The 26,938-nt window shown below is 46.7% G+C and overlaps 1 protein-coding gene across 15 annotated transcripts in view; it reads right to left on the reverse strand.

Annotated features, from left to right (window-relative positions):
• Window positions 1-26,938, reverse strand: part of FOXP1 (forkhead box P1) — a 392,835-nt gene that overhangs the window by 364,278 nt on the left and 1,619 nt on the right. For 6 of the 15 annotated variants that reach the window (XM_087743184.1, XM_087743175.1, XM_087743172.1 and 3 more), the window contains exon 1: window positions 26,250-26,592. The exons of 1 other annotated variant lie outside the window; for it this stretch is intronic. The gene's annotated coding sequence lies outside the window, so the exon portion shown is untranslated. Of the gene's footprint in view, window positions 1-21,166; window positions 22,109-24,814; window positions 24,962-25,447; window positions 25,584-26,249; window positions 26,594-26,938 lie in introns of those variants that run through there. 8 more of the 15 variants (XM_087743177.1, XM_087743171.1, XM_087743173.1 and 5 more) reach the window with 8 other exon arrangements.

Below are 26,938 nucleotides of genomic sequence, written 5' to 3' on the forward strand. Positions count from 1 at the left end.
GAAATTGGGAAATCAAGAAGGAAATGGCTGCGCCGTATAAAATCCCCAGTCCTCCCTCTTGGATGTTTCTGGTTCAGGAACAGATGGGAAGAGAAACCACTCCATGGCTAACCCAGAGGAGGTAAGAGAAGCCTGAAATAAAGTCCCTTTGACTTCGGCTCTGTCTCTCTGACAGCCTGACTCAGTCATGGACTGAGCAGATAACAGTCAACCATTCATCAGCTCAACCAATACACAAAGGCAAGAATTTTCCTTCTTAAAGAGATTTAATGATAGAGCTTTAGAAAGTGGTTAAAGGAGAGAGACTGAGAGTGAACATTCTAGAGATGAGACCCAGTAGGTTGCTATTAATATTTCCCTGAAGCAGACACCCCGATTTGCAGCACTGGAAGGACACAATTCAAAGAGCTAGGCATGTTCTTCAAGCAAAATGTTGCCCAACTGCAGAATCAGAGCTGAGTTCAGAGAAAAGTTTTTCCACCAATCTAGTCTAACGGACTACTGACTTTTTTCTTTTAATCCCAACCAGAAAAAGCCGACCCATGAGTGCTTGTCTTCCTTGGTACACTGAAAAAACAAGATGCAACTAACCAGCTGGCCAGGGATGTCAGCCAATTCTCTGTCCAGGAAAGATTTTTTTCATGTCTCCCTTTGAAAATTGAAGATTAGAACATATTCCATAAGGACAGTCAGTCAGAGAGCAAGCCTACAGGCGCTACTGCATTCATCACCCATACCTGCATCCTCTTGTGCCAGCGGGTCCTCCCAAAACACGCCCCACCTCTGCCATGCCTGCCCACAAAGGGCTGAAGATGTTGGGCCTTTTCTAGGGTGAAGCAGTTGGGAGGAGAGAAAAAGAAGTTTTGAAGTTTTCAGCTCTGCAGCTTTTTCCTGTTCAGCTCCCTGCAATGCTTGCCTTCCTTTTTGGTACAGAATACTTCAGTTGCCTGGAGCTATTCTAGTTTATACTGGGCATTCATAGCAGAAGCCCAACAACTCTTGCTATTTTTGCTCATGGCTACCTGAGCGAGCAGCTCTTGGGCTACAGAGAAGCACCTTCTTAATGAAGCAGCTATGAGATCAATGTTGTATGACTTCCAAGAGCAAAACAGTTTACAATTAGCTGAAGGTCTGGTATTTGACAGTTTTTTATGGCTCTTTTACAACTGTTTGCAAATCTTTTCTTCCTTTAAATTATTCTGAAAAGTGTTAGGGGGAAGCCAAAAGTTATTTTGTGCAAGCATGTGTCTACTTGCATGAATCCAAGAGTCTCTTTAATTTAAAAGCACCATTACAAATGCCTGTATTTACACGATAGTTGTTTATGTAATGCTTTAAAGAAAATCTAAATGGAGCACAGAAGCCAATGCTAATGCAGAAGACAGTGGGAGTTAATGAACGTGCTCCTGGGGCAGCCCAGAAGATGGCAAGGCATAGATTACAAGGACTCAATAAAAAGGCCGTATTTCTCAAAAAGAACTTTTGATGCAACTTCGGTGCGTGCATAACCAATGGTTTTTAAGCTCTTCTTCTCACCTGGATTCCTGTGATGTTCAGGACCACTGTTTGTATATTAGCCCAGCATAAGAAAAAGCCAGAACACAGACTATGAGGACTCAACTCCCAAAATTCAACCTTTCTCTTGAGATTTTGTGCATTTCAATAAATTAAAATAAAGGCAGAAATTAGGCTCTCTTCAAGCAGGCTTTTTCCGAATCCACACCTGTCTTCCTTTCATTCAGACATGCAAACCTTTTAGTACTCCCGAATCCAGAACAGTCTGACTTTCAACCCAGAGTAGCAGCCCAGGCCTTGGCTCTCAACAGCACGGCACAGCCCCTCGCCTTCACCTCAAAGTATCACTTACTTGAAGTGAAAGTGCAAGAGAAAACCTTCACAGATAAAAAAGCATGTTCTAGCCTTAGGCCTGTCAGCATGGCACATGTCTAAAGAGAAAAACGAATCTGCATGATAGAGACTTGAAATGCAGGTGCCTGGGTGGAAAAGAGAGTTTCCAAAAGGAGGCATATGCATGTTAAGAACAAAAAAAAAGAAAGGGATGCTCATTTGCAAGAGAACAGAGGACAAAAAACAAAACTACACCTGTAAGAAACATGTTTCTTTGCCATATGCATTAAGAAGGTTATACCTTCATTTTAGACTCTAGCCAAAAAGATTAAAGCCATTTTCACCCTCACCCAAATCACCAAGGAGACCAAACCTTCTTCAGCTTTTAACTGCAGTGAAGTTAGCATTGAGGCAGGACTCAAGAGAACCATCTCCCAAGCTCCAGATCACTATCAGTTTCATAGCATCCTCCTGGCTGCTAATGCTCCCTTCCCCTACTCCCATGGACCACTGATGGCAGCTCTCCGCCTGCTCCCCAGCCGACACACCATGCTCAACTACGGAAGCATCTTGCTGGACAAGAGGGCATGACCAATGCCATCTTTTCCTTATAATTATACCTATGGTTTGGCAACACTGTATCCATAATCTAGACTGATGGCATGCAAGATCCTATGTCTTCCAGGGGAAGCCAAGCTCCAGCTCAGAACGATGCCTCCAGCAACGGGGAACTCTACCAAGTTATGTACTCTTATGCAAGTTTGGGGTTTCTTAAACATCTGAAGGGAAAAAAAAAAAAAAAAAAAAAAAAAAAAAAAAAAAAAAATAAATCAATCCAGTAATCCCTGTTGATTATACTGACAGTAATTACACTTGTGTTATGCCAACAGTATCTTCAGTCTTGAAAGTGCCAGTGCTTTGAGATAGCTTCACTGCCTCACAGATGAAATGAAGCTGTACGTTTTAGGCCACTAGAAAGAGGACAGTAGGCGTTGAAGGTGATTTGGGGATGCAGGACAAGCACATCAGCTGGATGCTGGTGCTGTCTGTAAAACCACTCTATTCCTACCCCAGGCTGACCAGCCCCCGGGGCAGAAAGCATAGCCCAAACTTTGCTCAAATGATTTCTCCTGTGAAAGCAGAGCAGTGAAGGTGCAAGGACACAGAGGACCACACTACGGGCCATAACTTGGAGACAAGCTGAAGATGACAACACGCCAGAATGATCAGACGAGGCTCCCATACCTGAGCATCAACAGGGCATTTAATGCAGCTTCAACCACCTTCGCTGTGGTCACCTGCCGTGTCCCCCGAGGCAGCCAGCCCCGCAGAGCCCATGCAGGTGCCAGGCAGCTGAGACCTGCCTGCGCCTGCCGTCACACGTGCCATCAGTGGTGGGGATGGACATGTCCCATGCCACCCAGCCACCCTGCTCCCGCTCCTTCCAAGGTAAACAAATAGATAAGAACAACAAAACCTCCAAAAACCCACTTACCTCTCCTGCAGGCAGGTGTTGTAGATTTATTAAACTTAGAAAATCTTATTTTTTTTTCCTAGATGAAGACTTTACATTTCACATCAAGACAGAAGTGGCCAAGGTCTAGAGGGCTTGATCCAAGTGATGCACTAAAAGCTACCATCCTCCAGTCATTACACGAAATATATCCAACTCCCTAAATATTTTAATATATATTTTACAATATAAATACACCATGTGGGAAGAGACAGAACAGTCAATACATCACAGTTTGCTCAGCTGGATCCTGCCCAGCTGTGGGATCACCAGTGAGCAACAGATAAATTTAAGTCCTGTTCTGACATTCGTTCCTCCTGTTGCTTTTGGCGAGTTGCTTAACACCCAGCATGTCCAAGTTTCATTGCTTTATATATACATACATATATCTACGTATACATACATATTGCAGAAATCATATTTATTCAACCTCCTACAGTGTTCAAGAAAGTAACGAGTTATGCTAAAGCATTTGAAAGCGAGGAGCTCTATCAGAGACAAAGATCAGGAGCATGGAGAGTGCACGCAGTGATTTCACATCAGCCCGCAGAGCTCTAGAGTGAACAATCATCCTCGGCCTTTGAAAATCAGGACCCTTTCAAGAGAACTTAAAGGCGGGTGAAAAATTACTCGAGATCTTGGGGGGGGAAAAAAAAAAAAAAAAAAAAATATATATATATATATATATATATATATATATATGATCAGAAAACACCACAGCCAACCCAAAGCACTTATGGGCAAACCACTGATTTGCAATTCCAAACCACTTTTCCGCCTGAATTCTCCACTTACTATCTTATCTGATCTTCTCTCAGGGAATCCCCCAAATGCCTCTGCTTCGAAAGGACCTCTCAAGCTCTACTCTGAGCACTCCTTAGTGCTGAAGGTTTCCGTTGCTTAGGGATGGGCATAAAATGATGACAGGCTAACAGCATTTTTATGCACTCTCCTCTGGTGGTTTTTTGGGGTTTTTTTGCACGCTGCTTTATTACTTATTTTCTGGCAAGACTATCCTTATCAGGTAACCAGGCTCTGCTCTCTTTGCCAAATAAGGGTTGCCATACCCAATACAGACACACACTTCTACTGGCCCACCACACACAAACACTAGCCTAAACTAAATTTTAAGAAGGCATACGTGCCACGATCTGTATCAACACCATAACAAATAAATGCTGCTTTACCGATGCTCAAGAAATGTCATAAAAGTCTGCAACCACTGACAATTCTGCTTGGTGGCACAAAACCAGGCGTGTTCAGCTAGAACGGTACAAAATCGCTGTTAAGAAACACCACAGACCCCCTGCATCACACCAACAGAGCCCTCCCTCTGAGGCTGAGACTGGTTGAAGACATTGATTCTTTTTATTATCCAAATGCCCTATATCAGATGACCTCAGCACCTCACAAGCATTATTTAAATACTCCAGCAGCCTCTTAACACGGCAGCTTTTTCCTATTCCCACTTTGTAGACAGAAGCACACAGACATGGAGGAAATGGTGTAACATCAGGTATGGAATAACCAAGTCCCAAACTTCTGGCCACCAGCTTAAATTTGCAGGCTTTGCATTAATGTCCTTTGTCCAAAAATATATTTGCTGAAATGAGTAAGAAAGAAAATAAGAAGGTTCCTCCCCTCGTCATTCTGTCTTCTAGAAGGAAAAAACCTAAGAAAACACCTTTAATTTGGAATCAAAGTCCTTTCAGCAAACAATTTTTGAGGAACACTGCATCGAAACACCTGTTTTAAGTGGGGATGTTAGAAGCCCAAAAAGTATCATAGAATAATGATGCTTTTTTGAACAATCAGTATCAGTCTGTTCCTGGCATTATTTTTGGAAATGGTATAGCTGATGTGACAGCTATGATTTGGAGCCTTCAAAAGGCATAAGCTATTGGCATTTTAAATACATTACATACAAACATGCACGCACCCCTACACCCACACTAACTCTGAAGATTTGTTCTGCTCGTGTCTGCTGGCTCTTCTGAGTGTACTCCACAACAGATTGCTTCCTTCTCTCATCCCAGTTTTCTCCTATAGGGGCTTTATATCAGGCATCCAAGTATAAGGGGTACAAAGACACTTGCATTAACATACCGCACAGCAGAAGGGATCCTCTGTGACTAAATGGACACAATTAAGCCTTTCCATTAAACTATTACCCAAAAAGGTGTGGGTACCTTATTACCAAAGACAGCATTTATTTAAAAAAAAAAGGAAAGTACCATTAGAAACACCTAATATAACTCTTATTAACTTATATGAATCCAGTTCTGAGCACATTGGGTTTGTAAGTGTCTGCTAACATAGCATTCTGTTTGCCTAATTAAGTTTTCAGTAGGGTAAGCTATAGTTCTCATGCTAATATAGGGAACTGAAAGATCACGTATAAACCAATGCCTAGCTTGATTTACCTTTATTGTATAAGAATTTGCTACAGGCTTTTCAACAACTGCTAACTAATTTTCCATCAAAAAGAACAATTGCTGGACAAATTTCCATCCCAGCCCAAGCGACGGAGACGACAGACTTGCCTCTAAGTTATAAACCCTCCACGCAATCCCTACGGTGCTCACACACCCTTTGTTTCTTCTTCATCACTTTTCCCCTTGCCGGTCCATATTCTGAACCTTGAGCTTATTTCCCTAGCTGTGCCGGCAAACAGCACCGCAACACTCTAGCTGGGAACAGCAAGCGGAGGAAAATTACCATTAGCCACAAAAAATTACTCTTAAGAGGCTTAAAAGAAATCTCAGGGAATCAACTCAGATCTCCGTGACTAAAAATTAGCAAAATCAAGATAAAATACTGAAGCATCTCAACTTTCTGCTGCATTCCAAAGCGGCTTATTTTCTCCCTCAGCTTTATTCTTGCCGCATTTAAAATACTCACTTGCAACTTCCAAAAAAGAAGAAAAGGGGGGGAAAAAGGCAACGACAGAGCACTTTGCCCGAAAAGATGGATTTCTGCCCGCCGAGTCCCTGCACCCAGCCCTGCTCCAGGCAGGGCCCCCGACCCACGCCCCCACGGGACCTGCTCACGGGGTGAGCGCTCCTGGAACAGGCCCAAGGCTTTATAAGCCGCATTACGGCATTAATATAATTTACAAAATGGTTAAAAATCAGAATGTTTTTCCTTCGTGAAAAATAACACACTTAATGCTTTTCATCTGGCACATAAAATTTACAATACCTCCAGGAACATTTTCTTTGGTTAAATCAACACTATTGGTACTTTTTTAGCCTTTAAGCATATTACAGCCCCAGCTTTTTATGGGTTTTTTTGGTTGTTGTTTTCACCCATTGTAATAAACTTTTCAGAACCAGAAATGATCAACAATAAAAAGCATTCCCATGTCAAACAATTTTAACTACTGCTTTTAGAACAATAATAAAAAAGGGGGGGGGGATCAGCTTCAAACCCGAATGGTACGGTAACTATCTCAATGCAATTAATATAAAGTAATCGTCTGTAGGGCCAAACTTCAGCGCTCTCCTCAAAATTGTTTCCATGCCGCTTCCATCAGGCAGCCGCAGCAGATGTTGGCTGTTAAAGGGCGCAGACGACACAGTTCATGACTTCTCGGAGGCGGCTGCGCGCCACATCTGCAGTCGATGAAGGCGAACGCAGAAGTGTGGCAGACAGAAAGAAAACGTCAGCCGGGCCAAGCCAACCCTCTTCTGTGCCGGGGCTAAAAATAGAGGGGGCGTTCGCCCCGCCGCTCCGGCCGGCCTCGCCAACCCCGGGCAGCGCTGCCGGAGGAGAGCATCCGGGAAGCGGCGAGTTCACGCCGAGGAAGCGAACGGCGGCGGCAGCCTCCGACTGCCGCTCCGCACTCGGCTCCTCATTAACTGGGCGGCGATCCAAGTTCATCTGGGCCCCAGAGAAAGGCAATGCTTGTGTTTAGACCGCACAATACTGACATAACATTAACAGATTTACATATGCAAAACTGTGAAGCAACAGGCATTCCCCCTCAATTGACCCACAGCTTGTAGTGGCTGCCGAGTTATTCCCTGCTTAGGCTCTGTAACCAAGTGGGCGTCATGCGACTACCATCTGGGTACCACTTATTTAAAGCTGGCAGTCTCTCTGTAATAGGCAAGCTGGCAATAAGCAGGAAGGGAATAAATTGCATCATTTAGTTAACATCCACTTGCTTTGCGGCTGTTAAAAACCCATGACTGAATAATAATTTGGTTATTTCTTTTGCCAGACAATGCTGTCAGCCAAATCGTACTACGCATGCTGCAAAACGTCAGCTTCCAAAATTTCCACTTTAAAAATAAAGAAATTCGCAGTATAATGTGAGCTAAGAAGTTTTTCTAATGCTAGCAACTCAAATGCAATCAAGTTCTAAAAATAAACTTGCACTACTGCAGTCACCAGATTCTGCTTTTCCCTAAAATCTTAGCCTTTGTTTTCATCAGCCACCCACCCCAATCCATTAAACTTGCCAAACATCGCCAACCTGGCCTGTAACAAGCAGAGGATCTGGGGTCCGCCCGCAGGAACGCTCGTTAGATCCAAACACATCTCCATTTCATGCTACCCACTGCCCTTCTCATCCTTTGCCTTAATTCATAGATTTTATCGTTTCCTTCTGTCTGCCACAGCTGCTTTCACACAAATCGGTACCAAAGAAAGTGGCTGAAACCCTAGACCACTGAAATACAGCTACTAGAACGTATCCTTTGTTTAAAAAAAAAAAAAAAGGAAGAAAAAAAGAGCTTTTGAAGTGGGTTTCTCTTTGGGGCTCTTTAGTTTGCAGAAAATTAAGTTACCAATAGTAATCAATTTTTTTTTTTGTCCCAATTTGCTAGAAATACAGTCTGACACACACATATCTCAACATCCATCTCTCTTCAGGACTAAAGGAGAAGCCCATGCTGAGTACGCTTTTATACTGCAAAGATAACAAGGGTTTGCATTATACAGTGGGAAAAGTCAGAAGTAATGCCATCGAGATTAATGGCGAGGAAGAGCCAAGAGCACAGTCCACGGGTAAGAGTTTTCTCAACACAGGCTACAGCGTCTCCGTCTTTCACAAAACCAGGCTCGCTCCTCCCTCATTACACTTTGAAGGGACGTCAGGGACTCTGAAGTGCAGAAACAATTTAAGACAACCGATAGTAAGTGGAAACCCAAGTTCATTAGTGACTCGCTTCCAGTATTGGCAACGCAGACAGCCTCGGGAAGAGGACGCCGGAGCAGAGTCAGGCTGCCGTACACCTTGCACGTCTCCGCAATGGGCAACCTGCAATGACGCCTCCAGCATCCACACCGGGTACGGCACCAAAAGACCGCACGGCCGGGCATGGAGACATCAAAGGCAAATGGGAGACAACTGTTTTCCCCTCCCCATCCCTGTCTTGTCTCCACTGCAGGTCTGGGGCACTACAGGAGAGCCCAACAGGTAGAGGTGCCAGCCTCCACACTGTGCCGTGTCTCGGCATGCCGCCAGCGGCAGGGCAGGCAGGTACGTCAACCAGCACGTATGGTTTCAATATGGGTAACCCCTTTAGTAATCCAGCAGCTATACAGGATAGACCAGGTGCAACAGGACCTGCAGCACTCAATCTCAAAATGCTTCCTGAGCCAACAAACACCACGATTGTTCGCTTAAAAAAATAATCATTTGGAAAGGGACCTTTTTACAGGTTTCCACGGCACCGTGCAGCTCTCGCCGTTGCAGCTGGGATGCCCAGCCAGCCCAAGGCAGGCAGGGAAACGCAGGACCCATGGCCACCCACAGCCCATCACAACGTGGGACCGCCACCCTGGAACACAACAGGGCGATGGATAATCGTAACGGCTTGCAGCCTCTTACAAAACAGTAACAAAAACAAGATGGAAGAAGAAAAGGGTTTTACACAGCGTGATCCTGCACCAACCTGACAAGACAGTGGTCAGATGAAGGGGGAGTTAAAAAAAAAGGAACAGAAACAGAGGGCAGAGAGAAAAATCTGTCAGAGGAAATGCGATGCCAGAAACTGTTCCAGGACCCAGTGGCTAGATGCCAACACAAAAGCCTCCAAAAAAATACGGCTACAGCCCCCCCCCGAAACCTTCCTGATAAAAAAACTGTGCAGGCTGAGGTTTGTCAAGTCATACTTGCGCTTGCTGTGCCTGCTCCACCACTCTCACCCAGGAGGTCTCAGCCTGAAATACTTCTCTGGAGAGCAGACCCAAGGCATCCAGTAACTTTGGCAAGTTATCCTTTGGGAAACATACATCCCCTAAAGCATTTGTGTATCTCGGAGAGTGTTTGAAAAGCTTCACGGTACTGAGCCTTACCACTTTTAATTGCATATACCATACCCAACATCATCAACCCAGTAATGCTGTCACACATGTGGTACATTACTGTATGGTCAATCTCCCTAATTATTCTTGAGTTATTTTTTCCAGTAGATCTACAAAATTATCAACATAAATTGCAAAACATTTACCAGTCAACAAACTCAGCACAACAGACATAAGCTTGGCCCTGACAAATAAAAAGACTAAGGAAAATGTATTTATTTGTAGCTAATGTCCTTTCCTATAACCGTCAAATAGATTACAACCGCATTTCTTCCCTCGCATTGCACCCTGGGATCCAGACATTTAACTAGCACACACTACAGTCCTGGATTAATCATAAATAGAATATATTTTTAAGTGCATTAATTATGTAACAGATGCTTCCAGGATTCCAATGGAGGTAATTTTTAAAATCCCAGTGTACAGTTTTATGAATCTGTGCAGTTTCAAGGTTGTTTTTAATTTGTGCTCAATACTACAGTTATTTAAAACCAAGAGGTAATCAACCACTGCCTAAGTTTTTTTTTTCAGTGCAGACTGAAAGACGTACCCTATGCTGTCAGTGTCCGACATCCCAGCTGCTGATGGAGGTTCCTCCCATTTCTTTGCCATGACGGCGGGTTTGGATAACGAGCCATGTGAATGCAAGATTTCTGCATTTGCCTTCTCCTATTAATTTCTCCTCCTCAGACTAATTTCTGCAATTCAGAAGTCTCAGTCTCCTCCTGCACATTCCCATTCACGTAACAGAGATATTCAGTGGCACACAGTGCACGTGGAGTCCCCAACAAGGACAGTGGGGTGAGGGGCAGGATGCTCAGGGTCTCCAGTTCATGTATTGATGGGGTACCATGAAATACCTCTCATCGCGATGCAAGCACCCCAGCACAGTACACGGGGTGGGTGGGCAGAGACCTGCTGCCACTGCTGCACAGCAGAGCTCCAGGCCACCTACCAAAACCCCTCGAACCCACAAGCCCTGTGGCGTCTTGAAGCAGTAGCTGTCATCATAGCTACACCTTCAGAAGTCCTGCTGCTAGCTTGCTTTGAACAGAGTAAAACGGAGTTCATTCATGCAGTGTTCTGCCATACTAGAGAAAAATGGGGTTTACCTCATTTACCTTGATGGTAACAAACATGGCATATCCAGGTGTGGGGAATACATGCAGATGCACAAGATTTTCTTGCTAGCTAGTTACTGGGAAATTCACTGCTTGTACAGCTAACAACCACAGGCACCTTCACCAACGACAACTAGAGCGTGCACGGGGTCTCCTGGCTACAGCACTGCAGCGACCGGTGCTAGCTGGGGAATGGGTGGGACGGGGGAGATCTCAGCAGCCTTCAAAGGACTGCACCGGAGCACCCCGGGGCAGGAGCACCACAGCCACCACGTCTTGGATGAGAAGTTTGCTTTTCTCTCCATCTTTGCACGTCACATAATTCTTGGATCAAGTCATGGGTCTCCTCACAGAGCTTCATCTCTGCTTCTGTCTGCAATGCTTAATTCATAATGACTTGGAGGGGCATTTTTCCAGGCACTCGCTGCACATGCAGCCTGGTAAGCAGGAGAGCCCGTACCCTGGTAGCACTGTGCTGCCTCGGGCTCCCCCTTCAACAAACCCCTCAACTGGTCCAGGAGGAAAGGGAAAAATATAGGAGCACAGAGAGCAATTAAGGCTCCAATCAGATGTGGTGTCGACACATGAGAACAAACTGTGAATAACCCTAACGCAAGGTGAACAATATTTAAGAGTATGTATAATTGCGCATGCAGAATATGAAACCTCAGCACTCAGTGAAGAGATGGGGTGAGGACAGGAGTGGTTCAGGACTGCAGCTATGCTCACCTGCACATCAGGCACCCCTGGGGAGCCCTGGCAACTCAAGTCAAGCACAAACCAAGGAGGAAGAAAAGGTGGATAATAAGTATTTTATTCCTACAAAGTATTTTATTCTGACTGCTACTCCTTTCCAAAAAACAAAGGTAATAATTAAAAGTGAGGGTTAATGCTTTGATGCCTCGCTTCACAGACTGCACATTCAAATTCCTCAACAAGACAATGCAAAAACGGGTAGTTAACGGGCTGTCAGCTGAAGGCGGCAGACGACTTTGTGCAACACCAGGGTGGCCCCAGGGCGGGCAGCTGGGTGCTGGTCTCGGTCTGGGTCTCGCTTCCCCAGGCGGGCAGCAGCCAGCCTCCGCCGGAGCGCGGGGCTGCACGCCATCGACAGCGAAAGCCACGCGGGTGCTGCCGCATCCAGCGGGCACGCGGCCTTTCCTCGCACCACCAGCATTCCTGCTGTTTCCAGCCTCCCCCAAAATTATCCATCGGCTCTGAAGTAAAACACACAGGGCACAGACCAGCCTCACCCCACCTCATCAGCAGACGCCGGTTACGCAGCAAGGCTTAGAGAGAGTCAGGGATGCCCCACAATGCCGCTCCGCGGTGCGAACCCCTCCCGACAGACTCTACTGATCCCCTCCCATCGGTGCATGGGGACAGCCCAGCAAGCCGAGCTCCCACGGGCAAGAAGATGCCCCCGTGCAGGGAGGGAGACCTACCCCGAGCAGCACAGCCTGCCCGTGCCGCCTGGTAGAGGGATTAGGTCCCTGCCAAACCGTGGCATGACTTCATTCCCATAATCCCCGTGACACGTGTGAATGCCGACACCATGCCAGACTATCAGTAAGGTGATAACACTCGTAGACCGTACCTGCTTGGCACGGCTCGAGCGAGGCTCCCTCAGGGCTCCTCCAGTTTCACTTCCTGCTAACATGCACCTGCACCCATTTCAGAAGCAATAAAAGCATAAACCATATTTAAAGCTTTACTCAAACCCCCAATATAAGCCTGAGCGAGCCCCGCGCCGCGTTAACGACCATCCGTGCCGGGCTCCCGCCACCTGGGCCCCCGCCGCAGACGGAGCCGGCGGCTCTGCGCATGGCTGTCCCTGCGCGGGCAGGCGCCGGCAGCCACGCTCCCTGGCCACCTTCGAACCACAACGTATCTGACACATACATCTTGCACAACGCTGAGTGAACAGAGGCTACGGGTCAGAGCCTTTTTGGTGTAAACCTGCATGACGTCGCTGAGCTCTGACCATATATTTCCTTATCAACTTCTGTTCTTTAACTCAAAAGTTAGCTAGCAGGCCGGACACAGTTTTATCCGAGTTTTATGTGCAGCTCTATTTGCTTATCGCACAGATAAGTTATTATAATAATAACAAGAAAAAACAGCAGCTAGTTCCCTTATCAAAAATAGCCAGCGTCGGGACCAGCTCATCATCTACTGCTAACAGGGAAGAAGAAAACTCAAAGAAAACATGATGCCGGGTGCACACGGGGGCACCGTTAAATTAACAATTACATGAAAACCCATATTTGCATTAGCTTTGGTGGGGTGGTCCCATCCGCAGGCCCTGCTGGGAGCATGCCCCAAAGCAGCTGGGCAAGGAGGACTCCTCTACCCAGAGGGAGAAGAGCAGGTCCAGACACAAAGCCTCTGCCAGAGGTTTCACAGTGCAGCAAAGCCAACCAAGAGGCCAGGGACTTATCAAGGGGGTGGCCCTGACCCCCTCGGTCCCTCCTCTGACCTCCAGAGAGTCCAATGAGGATGCTCATCTGGCAGAAAACATTTTTTTCCTGCTCAAGTTAGTTTTCTGCTGGTCTAGTTTCCCGCGTGGTCTCACCCTCTGGTCAGGCAGAGTCAGCTGAAGCGCAGGAGACACGATGAGAAACACCCAGGGACAGGCAAACAGATCTAAATCTGCTTAGCTGCAACGTGAACCAAGCCCTCATTCTATACAGCACCAAGCACGCTGTCAAATAGTACGTGAAAGCAGCGTCAGCCTTCATCTGAGGAAAAAAAAGCAAAGATGATAACGGCTTTCCAGGGAAACAATTCTCATTTGATACATGTCATGAAGTTGCGAGCGCGCTTGAGTCACGGCACACGTGTGGACCATTGTAACGCACTTGCAGAGCAATGTGTCCTCCTCCTCAATCTGCTGAGAGCATCCACCAGGCAGAGGTTGACACGCGGAGGTGATTCAATGCCGATGAAGAGAAACATTAAGACATGCTGTTCTTAAAATGGGGGCTGTACCTGACACTACTTTTATTTACCCAGGAAAGTTTTCTGCTCTGCACACCCTTCCCTTTCCAATCTACCCACGGCATTAAGCAGAATCCCCATCCTACCCTAGATGGCTTGCTGCAATCAGACGAGTAGACAGTGCTTCCAATACAGGCAGATATTTTCTTTCTTTTGGACCTATGAGAAATACCAGTTGAAAACCTGAATAGTATTTTCTAACTGACAGGGCATTATGCATAATATCTTCCACCCCCTCCTTGTGCTTATGGCATAGAGCGGGGGGGAGAAATGGAGGAAAAAAAATCTTCCCACCAGAATGTAAATATTTGTGCGTAGCGAGAACAAAGTATTTCCATAAAGCTTTCAATAAAGGATGACTGCAGGCCAAATTTTACCCTTAGATACAGGCACAAACTCCAGCTAAAGTTACTCAGAGCTGCCCAAGTTTATGCAGAGGCCAACTCAAGCATACTGCGTTCCCATACAGAAGGACTGTGTGCTCAGGAGCCGCAGCCAGACTTCCAGCTCTTTCTCAAAAGTCAGACAAGATTTGCTTCAAATCAGCGAAGAACTTCGGAGATGAGTCAAACCTGCAGGATTTGCTGCAATACTCGCTGCAAAAGAGGATGTGAGAACTGGCAAGTACGCTGTGTTTACTCACTGTGCCATCTAATTCTGGAAACTCGAGCTGAGATTCTGCGCTCGAACACGACTCCGAGGGGTGGTGGGAAGATCCTGGCCACGTTTCAAAGCCACTCGTTGGGCAAAACTGGTGGTATCTCCTTAAACGGAGCCGCGGGCTGACACAGGCAGAGGTCCTGCAGCTGGCGAGCGACGTCTCCCTAAGGAGGACACTGCACCACATCTGCTTCTAGCCCACGGGACGAGCCGCCGCAGGCAAAGACTCACAAGAGAAAAAGCAATGCTCTAAAAATCACGCACTGCTTCAGTTAATGACACAGATTTACACTGGGTGTTAGCCTGTTTCACTAAAAAAAGCCAACCAGATTTTTTTTTTTCCTGGTGCAAACTGCCCTTTATAGAGACTATTAATATCCCTCTTACTTCACTTTAAGCTATACTTCTCTTCCTCGTTCTCCCACTGACTTAAAAGATAACTTGCAAAACAAGATCTAATTTATCTCTATCTTTTGTTCTCGTCCCCTTCCTCCTGTTACTGCCTGGACAGGCGGACTGTTTTCTAGGGGAACCACTGCACAGAGCGCACAGTTTAGATTTGCTGCGATATTCAGATTTTTAAGCAGAAAAAGAAAGAAGATAACTAGTTTATACTAAAGAGATTCCATTTGATTCTGGTCTCATGTAATTAGTTCTGTGTTCCACAAACTAATAACGTAGATAAAACATCCTGCTATAAACAGCCATCTCAAATAGCTGCAAAGATATTCCTCGCTATCAGACACCAGTGAAGACAAAGAGCAGTGGAGGGTGGCCACCAGGAGATTATGCTGAAACAAATGCATTTTTATTTTTCCCTTTAAATTACAAAAGATTATCATTTTACTCAGCAATGCCCCTGATTAAATTGAAACTCTCCACATCAGAATTAAATACGTCCTATCGACTCAAAATGAAGTGTATTATTTATCACTAATATTTAATGACAAAAACCTGATAACTTTCTCCGATTATACCACTGATTTCCTCCAGTCATGCATCATTGGCTCTGCTGGTCATTAGCATTATCACAGTGCATAAACTCTGGCTTATGCAGCAACTTTGATAACAGAACCAGACGCCTATAGCTACTATTTTTCAGTTTGCTCAGATTTACTAGTTTACCTCTCTATAAGCGTGCCTCTATCTAATGGCATCTATTATAATGCCTAAAAATCCTGGTTAATAAATTTCCATTTCCATACAACACACTTCTGCACGATCAGAATTCCTCGGCAAATAGAAAGCACTTGCTGAAAAATCAGATTTCCCCTTCAACCAGCCAAGGACCCTTTTCCGAAAAGACCATATTCCAGCCAATCTGAAAAATAAATAGGAAATACCTAGTCTTCTCCAATTGTTTAATGCTAGGAAAATGCTGGATAGGCTGAAGATATTTTAGTTTAATTCACAGGTAATGTTCCATTTCAACTTTTATGAAACAGTATTTTTTGAGTGCTGCAGGTACTGCTTTTATAGCAGCGAAGAAAAAAACAGAACAAATGTGCACAGTACGACATCAGCTAAAACACACAAAGATGGGCTTCTCCCATTCTCACTTAAATCCTGTAACCAAAATGACGGATTAGAGAGGTTTCCTGAATAAGACCACCATTCCTTCCACTACTGGCCTTCAGAAAAACTCAGATGGGTTAGCCAGACAATAACTTTAAAATACTTGTACAAACAATAATTTTGCTGCATACTTTGGACATTCCTCTTTCAAAGCCTTTTAAGTATCAAGTAATTTATCACTGAAAAATACATTTTCACTTTTCCAAACGTACAACTCGGCAGCTTTACAAACCTAATACGCATTATCTGAACATTGATGCACAGGCATGTCATTTAAAACTAACAAAAACAATTTCCTACAAGCTATTTCAGAGCCTCCTTCTCCCAGCACTCATTTAATTCAGCCATAAGAGGATGGGGCCCCTGACACAACACTTTGATTAAAATAAATTACCAAAGTTGTTAACACATTATTACTATTGCAAAACTTACTGAGAAAAATCTCTCCTCTAAATCTGCTAAGGTTCAGGGATAGGCTATGATGTTCTGTACAAAACATTCAGATAGATTCTTATTATATGTTACACACATGAATATTCAAAGATTTTATTCTCTGAGCCAAACTGATTTTTTTTTTATTTTAACTCAGTCCACCCAAGGAAGCTCCCATGACTTCAACAGAGGTTATTTGGGGCTTAGGCCACATAACCAAAGCAAAATCTGGCTGTGTTATATACCACACATGGAAATACACCTATTTATGAAATTCACCCGAGGGAGAGGAATAATTTACAGTACACTGATCCAGAGTTTGCATGAGACTGTCTGAAGGAGCCCTATTTGAGAAGCAGAGCAGTTATGAAAGCAGAAAGTATCAATACTAATGCAATTGGTGGCACTGTATTATGCTATTTGCCAGGCAGAATTCATATCACTCATAGAAAATTTTGGTTTGGGTATAGTTTCAGTATCACTAACTGCAATATTGGAAGTTGGGGCCATTATATGAGAAACGGCAGCAATTTGATGAGGTTAATGCCAAATTCCGCATTCTCCGTCGAGGCAAAAAAATGGATCAAGCCCTGGAAGAAAGGCAGCAAGCTCGGGAGCACAGGATGCAGAAGCGCTAACACAGATGCTTCCCCAGCCCCTGCACCTCTCACCATCCGGGGGCTCGAATCTGATCCTTCAAAAATGAAACGGTGAAAAATATTGTCATTGTTCTCCTCTGCCCACCTGCTCCTCCATCTGCACCCTCTCCAAAACGCACTTTTGACCTTACTGAGCATCAGCCAACGTCAAAAGCCCTGCCGGCTGCATCCTCCCCCGGACCTGGCCGTTCCCCGCTGAATCCAGCTTCAACGTCCTCCGAACAGCCCAAGGCCGGGAGCTGCTCCGTGATGCCCCCAGCCCCCTGCACTGCCACTGCTTTTAAGGGAATTTCTGCCACAGGAGGAAAGGAGGATTTACACCACTGATTTTAATGGATTTTTTCTTTCCAGCGCAAGTATAAAACATGGGAACTGGGCTGGATGAGCTAAGCGAGCTGCCTGACCAACTAACAAAAATTTGTCATGAGGTTCATGGAAGACAGAGTTCATGACTCACTGTCAGCAAGCTTACTATTACAACATGAAAGCTATTATTAAAAAAAAAAAAAATAAAACTGCAAGCACCAAGATGAACACTTCAAGAAGGTTTTAACTTCTTAATCCCAAACAGACTACTCCTGAAATAAGGCTTGCAACGGGCCCAGCTGACAAAAGTCATAAAAGACAACCTTGCAATCAAGAGACTATTAGAATACCACATTTTATTTGAAAAAAAACCCCACCCTATTTCTGCTCCCTTGGCATTCCCAGAAGTTTCTTGGGAAGAGGTGTCCCACTCACATTCACCTCCCAGCTCTCCAGCAGCAGAAAGAGAAATGTAAACTTCGCATTCGCTGTGCGACACTAGGAAGATGCTTTTTAAAACTGACATTGGTTCCTAAAGAAATATCAGTTAATTACTTAATCCTTCTTAATAGAATGATTAACATCCTTTCAGCAAACAAGGCTGTGATTATTTAACATTTTACTGCATGTTTCATTACAGAACTGGTAAAATTAATACCACTCCCCTCTCATCTGCTGCCACCGCTCATTCCTTTATAATCTGTTACATTTTTCACTTCTGCAGAGCAGCCTCTGCACCCGGCAGAGAAAAAGACTCAAATACACAAAAATCTGCATCGCTGTTATTCTGCCGTGAAGCCAAGCACCGACCTCCGGACGGGAACCAACAGAAACGCAGGTGGCCGCGGCACCAGGGAAATCCAGGTACGAGGCAGCACGGAGCAACAAGCCCCAGCGCCAGCCTGGAACAACTTCATCAGCATCCCGGGAACACCGCGCCGCTGTGGAAGAGGGGCAGCCACTTCAAAGGGAACCGGGGAGGGATGTTTGAATCCCGGCTCAGACAGCTCCTGAATCCCTGAGAACCCCCGGCCGCCTTTTTGGCAAGAACAAAAGTCCTTTCAGGGCTCCACCGCTCGCTGCAATCAAACCCAGGCTCAGACATTAATTCTGCAGGCAAGTGTTTTGCAGGAAGGGGAATTCGGCATCGATTTTTGTGATCAGATGTTTAGCGGCTGCTCTGAACAGACCAGCAATCCCCCCTCACCATTTTATCTTCCTTTATCACAAGCTTTTTAATAGAGACATGACATTCTGCTCACTGCTGGGCTCTCTCTATTTATCTCTCTCTTAACAACACTTTGGCATCATCGGCTCCGCTATCTAAATCAGCAATAGTGCATGTCCGGTCGCATAAAACCAGAGAGGGTTTCCCAAGATGCCTTGGGAAGTCTGACTACTCTGGTTTACTGATGTGTTAATATGCCCGATCAACTAATTAATGAACAAACAGCTTAGGCTAGGAGTTGGGGGAGGGACACCAACACGAAGACTGCGGAGAGCCCAAGGAAAGACACTTGACCCTAATTGTTAGCAACAAGATGACAAGACTGGTCGGGAAGTACAGCTAAAACTCGGATCCAACATGAAAGGAAATGTCTGGCGAAGAGGGGAAAACTAACGATGCTGTTCGAGGCTCCAGCCAACCTGTCGAACTGTGCCACCTTCTGTCGGGCTGTCGGTGCTCAGCACCCGAGCGCCCAGCCCAGCCATGGCTCCCCAGCACCACGTTCCCATCGCATCCTTCTCTCCGTGCCTGAATCCTCATCCTCCTCCTGCGACCCTGCAGCTCCAGGGACGTACACCCCAGCCAAGGAGAGGCAGGAGCTTGCGCCGACCCATGATCGGCACAGCTGAGAAAGCACAGCTCATCCTGCACCTTCCCAGCAAAACCGCCTGCCTTTGGCAGCATGCAGAATCCCAGCAGATGGGTTTCAAGAAGGATGGAAGTTCAGCTGAAGTTTCAGCCAGACCCAGTTTTATCCAGGGCAATGCATTCCTCATCTTGCAAGCAGCCTGGAGCATGCACTGCAAAGGAGATGCACTGTGGTTGCACCGGCAAGAAGGGTCCTGTGCAGCAAACACACATACCAGCACTTCGGGAAACGCTTTCATATATATTTCAAAAATTGGGAGAAAGGCCATAAGCGCTTTCTACCTGAAAAATCAATTAAATCAACAGTCACAACAGTGCAAGAGACCCTGCAGCACCGTGCTCTGGGCCAGACATCCAGAAGAAAGTTGACTTACAGATTAAACATCCAGCACTGCCACGCTGCAAATACTACACAACATTATCCTGCTGCACAAGGACCCCCCGTTTTCAGTGTACGTCTGAATTAACAGCAGTGCTAAACTAACTTATTGAGGAAATAGGCACTTCTAATAAAAACACAACAGTGACAAGTATTGTACAGAGAGAGTGATTAGCAGTAAACAATACACTGGAGAATCATCCGAATAAAACGCTCGGAGTATTTATTTGTGTTGCTTTCCGAGACCATTGCAACTGAACAGGAAACTGGGAGGGGGAAAAAAAAAAAGCCCACAATTAGTTACAGAATAGCACTCCCAGAAACACTGTAGCCTATCAGATACATGTAAGTATTTTACGATATGGGTTCCATTTCAGTAGATGTCAAGATATTTACAGGGCCTGACAGTATTTCTGTCTTTAATTAAATTTTCACACACATACTTTAATGTAATTTAAATAGATTATTAGTTGTCAGAATATAGTATAAATTTTGTTTACGATTTAGTTACTTTAAGTACTCACATTGAGGAAACTCATTTAACCCCCTGACTGAGTAGCATTAAGTGTTGAGATGAGACTTCTAAAGAGCTTCTACTGCCCTTTGCACTCTCGCAATAATCTTAAATTACTACAACTTAATTGCAATTTCAAGGCACTAAAATGGAGATGTTTTAAAAACAGCACAGGGAGGGTCAACGAGAGGAGAAAAATTATTTAGTCCTCCTCAGGTACCAGATGCATCTTGGAGAGAAATTGATTTTGCCCATGCTCTTTGCTCATTTTCCATAGAATACTATCTTCATTTTCAGGATGGCGCTGAACAAAAAGTTATCAAGATTATTCTGGATACTTGCCACATACAAACAGCCATTATACATAAGCCTGTTCACTTGCATGCATGGAAGAGATCGGTGCCAGGAGAATAGAAAGACAAAACCCTAGAGCATATTTGCAAAGACGACTGCACGCGAACACAGCCAGCAGCTTCTCTGACTTGGTAGCTCCAATGCTGAAGTAAGAAAAAAGAGCACATGTTAAAACACTCCAGACATCCCAACCAACAAATATCTGATCTCCTAAAAATAGAACAGCTGATTCCTCTATAGCCCAAAATATATATATATATTTTTTAAATTAAAAGACTGCAGAGTTCCCACAATTAAGTTTTTCCTCTAATGGCTGCATGATTTATTCCATCCTAATTTTTTCCCCTCTATATACACCAGCATCACCTTGTTACCTACAGTAGCTGCAATTCCCAATACACCACGAGCTGCGGGAATCAGGCGGCACAGTATTTTGTGAGAGCAGCAGGCTGCGAGCAGCGTTTTTGTCAGTACAAAAGCAAGCAGTTCTAGCAAACGCAAGATCTTTTTCGTTTCTTATTGCAACGAGACATTTTACAAGGATTCGGCCAACACAAAAACAATCAGACTCACGAGTTAAAAACCGCTGTGCTTTAGCACGGCCGAGCACTTACGCGTGTCCTCAATGGCATGAAGTCAAGGACTCCGAGCCTGGCCGTACCTTTCTAAGCATTTCAGTAAAGTTTGGCTGCCAGGACCTCTAAGAACAGTCGCAAAGACGCTGCTGGTCTCTAGCGCACAACGTTTATAAATTCCACTTAGCAAATGCTTTCTGGCTCCTATTGCATATCATATCTCTGCTGAACCGCTTGCCGGGTGTGAAAACATTCTACTATACATGGAGGGTGGCGGGGGGGGAAAGTTTCAGTGATACGAGTTAGTGACACAGACCAAAAGCCAAACCCAAAGATAGCGACATCAGCAGAAGCCCCGGTTGATGCCAGCGTGCTCTGGATCAGGCCCTGCGCAGCCAGGGTGGCTGCACCCTGAACTCGCCTTTGGGGACACGGGGACCGTGCCGTACCCACGAGCCGGCGGGCTGTATTTTCAGAGCAGGGTGCCACCCGTGTCCCCGTGCTGCTGACCACCCCCTGGTCTTTGCCTCCAGCTGCCAGCCCCTTCCCACCCTGCCTCCCCAGCAGGGAAAAGCTCCGGGAAGCCACTTGATAGCAAAGCTCATTTGAGGAGTAATTACAATGCGCTCTTTAATTCAAACATAAGCTTAAATACTAACAGCAAACAAAACGCTCGTGCACCCAAGCTGCTTGACTACTGAAGGGCCCGATCCTGCTCCCACCGAGGTGGGGAATCCCCCGCAAAGCTCCCTCCCGGGGCGCCGGCACCGTGTCCATGCGCACAGGCGATGCTGTGCTGGATGCACTCCGAAGGGCAGGAAAGGCCTGAACAAGCGCTGCGCCTCCGAAGAGAAATCCAGCTACCTGCGAAAATCTCGCTACATCTTCTTCAGCCCTGTCTCAGCTGCATAAAAATATTTCAGCTCAGTGCCTTGAAGTTGCAATTAAATTGTAGTAATTTAAGATTATCACAAGAGCAAAGGGCAGTAGCAGCTCTTCAGCAGACTCCTCTCACCACTTAATGCTACTCAGTCTTGGGGTTAAATGAGCTTCTTTAGTATAAGTACCTTAAAGCAAGTGAATCGTAAACAAAATTTATACTATTTTCTGACAGCATATAATCTATTTAAATTTATTAAAGCTTCTCGGAGAAAATTTAAGATGACAGAAGTATCATTATGCCCTATAAATAACTGGACAGCCTTGCAGAAATAACTGTATTTTACATACATATCCTACATATGTGTGTGCATACGTTATTTCATTTGATATACACATACATGCTCAACAGATATTTCACAAAAGGAATTACATTATCCGGTTCAATCTCTCAATATAAATGACCACAAGCAGTACGAATACTAAACGCTAAGCTGCATTCCATAAATTTGCCTTTTTACTACCAACCTTTTTCCTAATTTTTACAATGCTGTGAAACAGGAATAATTCTGGAGCTACAAATGTTTACAGTATATCATACCAAGGATGATAATGCAAATTTTAGCTCTTAAAAAAAGGTGACCCACTCCAAGAGAAAAGCATATTGCAGCATATGCTGTGCAGTAATGTCCAATGCATAATTCTCTGCTCAACTTTCCTGCTCCTTTTCTTACCAGTACAAAAACTAGCTGCGTTACGATTACCGGTGGAACTGATTTAAGCAGAAAATGTTTATAGATGTTAAAAAACATTACACATTACCCAAAATGGCTTAATAGCATACATGTGCATGTTTAACACACATACTTTTTATTGTCTAATTAAAGTACATACCATAAAAATCTACAGGCTTTATAATAAGTTATGCAGGATGGTTATGAAACCTTACCTTATAAAAAGTATAAAGTACTTATTGTGTGATCTGCACTGCTAATTAAAGAAATACTTATGCGAAAAGGTTTTGGATTTTTTAATTCTTCAGTAGATGTGCACTTGGTCTGCCTCCTGATTAATATACATCAGGGTAACAGCCTTTTCCTCAATTTTTTTTTAATAGATATTTCCATTATTTTCGAATATTTTAAAAAAATGAAAGAGGGGGCACACGTGTAGAGTTTGCAGTGAAGTGTCTGAACACAAACATGAAACTGTCAAGCAGGGAAAAAACCTAACTTGCAGTGGTTAAGTTTGATTAATACTTAAATCCAAAATGTTTATTAAAGTAAAATCAAGTCTCTGTTAATATTCTCTACTACTATTCCCACTAAAAAAACTACATGGTAGCAGAGTCTCCCTAATATAGCCACGAAGCCAAGTTACACACAGTTTTGCAAAAATCTTGGCATATCAAAAATAAGGTGCCACCCTGACTGGTTGCTAATATGTTTGAAGGAAAGATATTACAAGTTTTCTAAACTCTAGGAACGCAGTGATACAACATATAATGCTTAATCACAACCAAACTCCTCTATTATACATCAGCACAGCACTTACACACAGAGGGGAAAAAAAAAAAAATTCCATGTTTTCTTACAATTCAGAGATCCAGAAATAAAAGCTGAATTCCACAGAACTTTTACGGTTTTCAACATTACACTACTGAAACGCCTTCTCCTCTGCAGCTCTAGACAGCATAAATAAAATCAAATCCTAAGTCTCTCTGAAAGTGTATACAACGCACTCCAAACCACTATCACTCAAAAAAAAAAAATAACCACCAAACCCAAAACCCAGCCCATGCACAAAAAACTAACTTTGCAATCAAAATCGTAAGCAACAGAAAGCCTTGTTTGAAATAGTAGTTATTTTTCTCAAAGTTATCCTTTGGTTTCACAACAAAGATCAGCATTTGTAATGGTCCATTTCTGCATAAGTGAACATATAGCCTTGCTGCCTGATCGAATAGTCCAGAGCTTTCAGTGAGGCAGCTCCTGACAACAGCCCAGCAGCAGCTTTGTTTGATCTCTCCTGCCTTCCTTAATCTGGGTTGTCAAGGTTCACTTGTTGGAGGCTGTTTACTTTACTTTTTTCCAGAAAAAAAAAAAAGTGATTTTTTTTTTTTCTCTGTCTCTCATACAATGACTAATCCAAAGACTAAGGGGGAAGAATGCTGCCAATGCAAGATGTTAAAGCTACAATACCTTTTTGCAATCAGACTTTAGCCGACACCTTTTGAATGGTAACTAGTGAAGAGCTTCCTACCCCAGTGCCCCGGTCCATTCAATATGGTTGTGAGATAGTTCAAATAAAGTGTGCAGAGGAAAAGATTCAGAGGCAAGAAATTGAAACCAGTAGCCCTGATTTCCCCTTCTTCCCCAAATCTGGTTGCAAAGATGCACGGTACCTCCTTGCCTACACTCGCTTCTCTGAACACTTGAATTATTTCAGGCTCTCTCAAACTTATAAAAAGTAGGAGCTTCTCAGCAGTAACAGAAACTGTAAAAATAATACTACATTGAGTGAAATGCCTATTTTCCCTCTACCAAAATATTAAAGCAAACCGTGGATTAACAGCGCAAGCAGCAAGTTTCTTCGACGACGTTCTTGAAACTTTGTCTAATTAAGAAACTGTCATTAGTGACATCAACATTTGGTCAAAGCAGGTAAAACGCAAGTTTAGAAAAACTATATGGAAAGGAAACGCAGCTTAGAGAACTGTTTTAATATTTATAACCATCCAGCACCCTAGAAATCAGCAGGCTACTTGTGTAGACGACACGCTACAAGCAGTATACATACATTACTCACTCAAAGAACAGTTACTAAAAATGAAACCTTAAACTTCTGAGCACAGAAGTTGGGCTCCAGCTTCTCTAGAGAAGCGGCTCTGAGAGTGCTCGCAGGCGGCAGATACCTCGGGTAGGTACGGGAGGTCTGAGCGCTGCTGCTGCCAGCCTTTGGGGGAAATCGGGGGGAAAAAGGAGAAGGAAAAAAAGAAAAAAAAAAAAAAAAGAAGTAGTAATCTCGCTCGGTTTAGTTCACTCAAAGCAAAAACACGCAATTAAAATCATTACAGCGAAGTGGCAGAAGGAAGACTCGCTAAAATCGCGGCGCTCCGCAGCCAGCCCGGCGATGCTCTCCGCGCCGGGGCCGCCGGATAATTAATAGTTGGTGGGCGGCGGGGAGGGGGCCGCCGCTGCGCCCCGCGCTGCCTGCCCGTGCCCCGCCGGCCGGCCGGGGGCTTCGGGGCTTTTTTCAGGGGGAAAAAAAAAAACCACCAACCCCTCGGGGCGGGGGGAGGAGAGAGGCGCGGACACGCCGCTCGGACCCCGCCTGCAGCGCGCACCCTCCCGCTGCCCGGGGAGGCGGGATGCGCGGAGCTGCGCGGGGCGGCAGGTGCGCGGGGCGCAGCGCGGCGCGGCTCGGCTCGGCCCTACTTACCGGGCGCCGGCGGCCGCCCCCGGCTCCGCGGCGCGCAGTGAGCCGCGGCTCCGTCCCGAGGCTCCGCACCGCGGGTCTGCGCGGGGTGGGGGGGCGGGGGGGGGGACACGGGGACGACGGGACACGTGAGGGATGCGTGGTCCGCACCCGCGCAGCGAGAAGTTGCGCCGGACTGGGGAGGCGCGGATGTTTATTCAAACACTTCGTCTCCAAAAAAAAAAAGGGGGGGGGGGATGGGCGGAGGGGGCCCGGGGGACGCGGGGTGGGGGGAGGATGCGCGGCACGGAGCTGCGCGCCTGCGGAAGGGACTGCGCGGGCGGAAAGCCGCAGCAGGTGCCGGGGAGGGGGGGAGCGGGGCGGCCGGGCCCGGCGCGGGGGGAGCACGGGGGGAGGGGGGGGGGCGGCCCCGCCGCAACTTCTTGCGCCGAGTGCTGAAGTTGGGGCGTGCGCGCCCCTTGCGCGGCGGCGCGGGGGGACCCGGCGGAAAACACGAGGAAAGCGCGGGGGGGGAGGGGGCAGGAGGCGCCGCATCCCGCCCTCCGCGGAGGGTGCGCGCAGAGCGGGGCGGGGAGGGGGGGGGAAGTTTCCAAAGTGGGCGGGTGGGGGGTGCGGGCGGCTCCGCGGCCCGGGGAGGGGGGGTCCGCACCCGCGCACCGCCGCACACCCCCCTCCCCCCCCCGCTACCGCGCCGGCGGCGGGCGGCGGGGGGGGCGGGGGGGGGCCGGGCACGTGGGGCCGGCGGGGGGGAAAAGTGCAACAGCCCCGGAGGAGCGGGGAAAGTGTCGGGGGGCGCCGGACTCACCCGCAGGACTCGGCCTGCCGCTGCCCAGCACGGCGCGGCCCCGGCGCGGGCGGGCGGCGGCGCGGAGCGGCGCGGGTTGCCTCTCCGTCCCGTCCCTCCCTCCCGTCCCTCCGGCACGCCGAGCCCGGGCGGCGCGGCGGCGTGCTCCGCCGCTCGGTAAATAACAATAGAGCCCTCCGCTCGGCGCCGCGCCCGCCGGGCCCCGCACGCCGCCCCGCCGCGCCCCCGCCCCGCGCCGCCCCGCGCCCCCTCCCCGCCCCGCGCAGCCCCGCGCCGCCGCCCGCGCGGGCGGGCCGGGGGCGTCCCGCGACACCCCCGCGGAGGGAGATGTTGTTATTTTTTGCTGTTGTCAGTCTCTGACGTCACATCCACCTGCTGGGTAAACAAGGCTCGGTGCAAGGGAAAAATAATAATAAAAAAAAATAAAATAATAAAAGCGGGGAGGGGGAGGCGCGGGGGGGGGCGGGGGGGGGTGGAAGCCCCGCCGGCGCGTAGCTCCGCGGAAGGACGGCCGGGGGAGGCGGGGCGGCCCCGCCGGGAAGCGAAAGTGGCCGCGGAGCGCCCTGCGCGGTGCTGCGCGCCCCTGCGCGCCACCGGGGAGGGAGTTCGGCGCGGGGGCAGGCGGGCCGAGGCCGCCCCGTCGGCGCAGGGCAGCGCCGCGGCCCCCGAGCAACTTTTCCGCAGCCGCC

Source organism: Nipponia nippon, unplaced genomic scaffold (genome assembly GCF_047370975.1).
Source record: "Nipponia nippon isolate SJK-2023a ecotype South Korea unplaced genomic scaffold, ASM4737097v1 scaffold_9, whole genome shotgun sequence".
NCBI lineage: Eukaryota > Metazoa > Chordata > Aves > Pelecaniformes > Threskiornithidae > Nipponia > Nipponia nippon.